The sequence below is a fragment of the Ischnura elegans genome, chromosome X (assembly GCF_921293095.1).
Source record: "Ischnura elegans chromosome X, ioIscEleg1.1, whole genome shotgun sequence".
Taxonomy (NCBI): Eukaryota; Metazoa; Arthropoda; class Insecta; order Odonata; family Coenagrionidae; genus Ischnura; species Ischnura elegans.
The window spans coordinates 122,003,294-122,009,202 of record NC_060259.1 but is presented as its reverse complement, the minus strand read 5'-3'; the positions used below and the strand labels follow the sequence as shown (position 1 = coordinate 122,009,202).

Sequence of the window (5,909 nt, the reverse complement as noted above, 5' to 3'; positions counted from 1 at the left end):
CATCTAGACTGAAACTCCATTGGATAGCTAGGCTGAAACTCCCTTGTATGCCAGGCTGAAACTCCCTTGTTTGGCTGAATACATTTCCCCTACCCAATCCATTAAAATTCCCTTGTCAAATCATATGAAATACAGTCAATTAACAACTTGCGCAACCCAGCCAACAGTGGATGATCACATAACAGATGTCTCCCACAATTTTGCATGGATGATAGGAGATAAAGGGTGCACCCTGGATAGGTGATTGTGATCAACAATAGTTATTATAACTGCAATGATCACAACATTTTTCAAGACACAATTTATTAAAACGTGAACATACATCAATAAATTAATAACTGTTGAAGCACATACAAAAATATTCCAAATGAAAGAAGTCATGGAAGTTAGATGCTCCTGAAAAAGAGAAGAAACATGACTGATGAGAGTCACAAACGACTTAACTCAAAATCAAATTAGCAAAATCCCTGTTAAAAATTCCCCTTTGAAAATACCCATTAAAATTTCTTATAGGGAATTTGCAATGGGGACTACCATTCCCTATAGGGACAGTTATTCCCTATAGGGACTGTAATTCCCCATTGAAAATACCCATTAAAATTCCTTATAGGGAATTGGCAATGGGGACTACCATTCCCTATAGAGACACCCATTCCCTATAGGGACACCTATTCCCTATAGGGATAGATATTCCCTATAGGGACTGTAATTCCCTAATAAAACAGAATGAATAAAAACAATTGTTCCATTGATATGAATTTAATGCTAAATTAAACATTTTTACGTTGTATAACATAAATATGTTGACAGGCTTGCTACTCTTTAACAATACAAAAGGTTAAAAAGGGCAAGATTTGGGGTAAAACTGCACAAATTATGCAATTCCAGCTATGGTTATACACATAACTTTAAAATGTATGTTGGAAATGATGAAGTAAACAATATTCCTGTTAATACAAAGGTAGTATTGGATTTGATGGCCGCGTATAATCTTCTAAACAAAGGATATTAATTGTATGTTGATAATTGGTATAATTCGCCAGATTTGTTTCACAAGTTACACACCTTAGGAACTAATGTACTGTACTTAGTGATCTAAATGCAAAAATATGCCTAAAGATAGAGACGAATTAAAACTCCAAAAAGGTGAAGCCATATCATATTGCAGTAATAACATTACTGCAAATGGAAGGACAAGAAGGATATGTTACAATAATGAACACCAGGCATTCCTTGGAGTGTACAGATACCAAAAAAGTAAAGGTAAAAGGATGGCAAAACGTGTAGTGTGCTTGGAGAAAAAGATAAGAAGAGAATCCACATGGTAGTATGATGTGTGCAAAAAGCCACTATGTTTGGAACATTTCAAGCCCTAAAGAATTATCTCCAATTATGTAAAGTATTTAATTTAATTTTGAATGCTTTTATTTTTGCACACAGTAAACCATAGTTGGTAGCATATACTTCAAGCAAATGAAAGAGCAAGTAACTATTAACAAAATATCAAAATTTGGACCGAATTGGTTAACAAATACCACTTCAAATGTCTCATACAAACCAATATTACAATTGTGTTCAAATTCTTTCAAAGTTCGTGGTGTTTGGGGTCGATCAGGGGATTGATGTGAATGGTATGCGAGTATTACAAAGGCTGACAGGGAATGAACAATCAATATCTTAGCTGGTAGCATTTGCATCCATCATCAGTCTGGATAGACATGTGAAGTATTATTTGCTACTTTTCAGTAGCTTCTTCCTTTGGTATTTAACCATGTCACAACTTTTGGTGGCAAATGCCTTTGTGATAACTTGCTTTAGTCTAGTTGGTATATCCCTTTTCAGGTTGTCATCCTGACTCCAGACTCTCTCCATTGTCCCTGCAAATAAATATAGAATATTAGTAATAAAAACAAGGTTATATCATTTGCTATGAACCTATCCTGCAGGAAATCTACCTATTTATTACATTTACACATGGCATCTTGCAAGCATATTTATGCACTCCCACTCTAACGCATTCATATTTATGTGCATGCATCAACGTGGCGAACAAAATGCTAGGCTCAACTTCCTAACAAGTATCTATTCTGTGCTCAACAAACAGGTTATTTTTTTATAAATATTTATGTATACCCGTTAACTGCGTAAGGAACACCGGGGTAAGTGGAACCCCTAACATAAATAGTTGACATTTCAATAGAATTGCATTGACATTCAATTTTAGTAACATTCTATAGCAATTGATAACAATATAATTGCACATGAAAAACTCTCCTTTACTTGGCTTATTATTTATATGGTGCATTAATGTGAACCATTCAAATTATAGAAAGCAAAACTTAAATTATCACTGAGGAGGCATGCGCTTCTCATCATAGTTAAATGAAAAACGAAGCGATGACTTGTTACTAAGGCTATGTGTGAGCTCCAAACGAAAACCACGTAAGATTCCAAAACATTCAGCAGTAACTAATAAGTATAAGCAGTAATTATACATTGCACTATAGCGAAACATACTCGCATTCCTTATTTCTTCGAAAGCCCGCTCGAGCTCACTGAGTCCCAAGGTGGTAAAGGAGAGGTGGTCTCAGTTCCCTTGCCGAAGTCCTGTGACGTCACGGCAGACACCGGCCATTTTCGACGGATGAACCGCATGGGAATTCAGTTTCTTCAGCAACGAATATTGCGCTCCCCGACTAATACTGCCGATTTACTACTCTTTTTGCGTGGTAAAAGCATCATAAAGAATGCGTTGTACGGTGGCTACTTGTGGTAATAGCTCTAACAAAGCTAAGAAGAGCGGACTTCAAATATCCTTCCATAGGTATGTAAATCGTTGCGTTGTTGTGATTATATTATTTGAGGCATTATTCCTATTGTTAATCTATTTATCTTGAATAGTTGTGCTGGATGCTCTTCTATGCCTGATGCACTATGTCTTCATCATGGATTTCTTGCATAAATGCTTTTCAGCTCTTAAGCTGAAGAAGGGAAGAGTCCAGGGAAAGACTCTGTTGGCAGAAAGATCACCATCTTCGCATTAGATTAGACTGGCAGAATGTTTTCTGCAAATTGATATTGCCCAACCTTAGTTTTCCTGTAGCACAGACTGTGAATGATGAAATAGACACTCGAGTAATAGCATGTTTGATACAAATCAAGAGGTTTTACAACGTTTGATGAGACTGAAAATTTGGTGTACTCTGGTGCTATTCATTGAAATTGTTGAATAGTTCATTTTTTAGTTCCTCTAGTGCAGCTCACCAATTTATACACATTTTTAATTACAGGTTCAGCTATTCCAGTAACAATGGAAGATTTGTGGTGGCTTTAATCCCGTATTCATGATTCTTTTCCTAATTTGAAACTATATCAATAGATATGTTCCATCATTTACACTTGAGATTTATTTTTAATTTGCATACTTTGCATATGTTGTATAAATGTAAAATTTGCTGTTTTATGTATATTACATAAGTTTGAAATATGTATATTGTTTTCTTTTTTAATTCCTCCATCTGTGATTTTATTTGATGCAGCTTTTATCCATGCTCCAAATCTCTTGAAAAGCACTTATAGTGCATATTAGCTTGTTGTTTGCATACCTGTTTCTGTCTTATTTTGGGTAATGATATAGTGATGGTTAACCCTTCAAATTGACCACATTTGTATCAAAATTCCTCGAATTATGTTTATTGTACTATCTTAATGGAAGTTTCCCTGAAAATTCCCAGACGGCACAGAACCCTCCGTATCTAATTCGTATGTACATAGTACCCATTGACTAAGGGGATACTGTGCCGCTCCGTCGCTTTTCGTCAATGGATACATACCATTCGCGGCCTGTCGACGAAGCGCGTACGCAGCATGTGAATGTCCGCTACTAAGCACGTACGATTGGATACATAGCGCGCAGGAACACGGCACTCAGGCTAATCTCAGTCGATTAGGTCGAAATTAGTTATATCGTAACTCGCACGATCGAAAAATGTATCGAACGCAACACAATCGATAACTACCGACCGTAGCGAGAACCTTGATACGAATGAATTGTAAGTTCTCAATAGGTAAATAACACCATATCATGAATTCTAATTACCATGAAAGACTCACGACCGACAAAGTTTTTGTCGGTTGTGAGTTTTTCATGGTAATTAGAATTCATGATATAGTATTATTTACCCATTGAGAACTTACAAAACTTACTCGGCCACTTAAATAACTCTGCGAAAAATGAGATTCTCACGGCTAATTCACGCACCACCAGCATCCAGCATTGTTAAGTGGCTCGTACTTACTTGGAAACCTTGAGATGTTAATGAGAGTAAATTCTTATTAATTTTGACACAAAATAAGACATCACATAGCCCACGAGCATTAAAAAGCTTACCCTAAAGCCTGACGAAATAAGATTTTTAAATAAAAATTGCCGATGAAACAGGATTGCTGACACATCTGCTATTAGTATGATCGAATTCATCAAAATGCAAGCAAAAATTAACGTATAGTTCAGTCTCAGCTACTAAAACTTACCCATATCAGGCGCTAAAGTATTTGAAAAATTATTTGGTATGAGTAAAAGTCCCTAGGTAACTGCAGTAAATGTATCAACCTATTAAAAATATGAATTAAAGTCCTGCCAAATCACCAGCATAAACACTTGTAAAATAAAACATGTTATCTCTTAGATCACACCTCCGATTTTATACTTACTTTGCATGAAGTCACCACCGCAAGAAATTTTAAAGAGGCAGGAAAGAAAAAACCCACAGAAATACAATACATATATTATGTATTTTCTATTGTCAACCACAATAATATTTCCAATTTTCTCTTCTATCCCACATCTAATTTAGCGAAACAATTACTCTTATTCTCTTTCGAATAGAAAATTATTTAAAAGAGGACTGGTCGATACATACAAACTATCGTCAATACTTTCTCCGATGAACGTCCACTATCACTGCACCAACTTGCACAAATCAAATCCACATCCACAAATATGTCACTTCTGCCACAATGTCTGTCTTCTTGGCGACAGGTAACAGTGAAGCAATGGTACCTTCCTCCAATCTGGGCACCTTCCATTCAGCAAGAATTTTCTCCTCGTCTTCTCGTCCAAGGCCACAGATTACTTTCTGATATCACAATGGTGCAATGTGAAGCTCACACACCTAAAATTAATAAATAATAAAATACCATGTAACTTATTAGGTCAAATCATTTCCAATTTTTGGTATTTCTGCATGAGAAATCAAATTACTAGGCTCGTAAATATAGTAAATATTTGTATGACTGATATTTTTATTGTTTTAAACTATAGCATAAGATAATTTGAAATGATGAAAGCCGACGTGTAATACACCATAGGGCAAGCTAAGAAGCAATATTCGATCCTATAAACTTGGCAGCTTATTCCTAGTTTCTCCTTTAACCACACGTTTACCGAATGAATTAATACAAAAAAGACAACTAAAATGCAAGAATTTTCAAAAGAATTGCTGCTACAATATTTTGAATCACCATTTTTAGTACTGAATAGTTCGGGATGTTGACGCATCAACATCCCGAAGCCACTTCTGACTTAAAATTACATCCAAATAATTACAGCGAGAAAGAGTACATACCTCACAGTTTTTCGTAGGGGTGAAATGTTTTCTTCTTATCGCCCAAATGCACTTCTTCTTCAACTCAGGATCTTTTGGAGAGCTAAAAACTTGAACCATATGTCCCGGAGTTTCCATTACATCCCGACAATACACACACGAAAGGCATTTCTAACAAAAATATCTCACAAACACGTTTCTGAAGCCCAGTGAATGAAATTAAAGAATAAGGGAAACTTCACCATTACCAGACACTCTATTCTTCACTAACTTAACCACAACAATCCCTGAAATGTAGTGAGA

The 5,909-nt window shown here is 35.8% G+C and overlaps 1 long non-coding RNA gene across 1 annotated transcript; it reads right to left on the bottom strand.

Annotated features, from left to right (window-relative positions):
* Window positions 1-1,569: 1,569 nt before the first annotated feature.
* LOC124171019 lies at window positions 1,570-2,557 on the bottom strand. The gene is made up of 2 exons (XR_006867626.1): window positions 2,518-2,557; window positions 1,570-1,877 (listed from the first exon to the last, which is right to left on the bottom strand). It is a non-coding gene; the product is annotated as an uncharacterized LOC124171019 (long non-coding RNA).
* Between the last annotated feature and the right edge of the window lie 3,352 nt (window positions 2,558-5,909).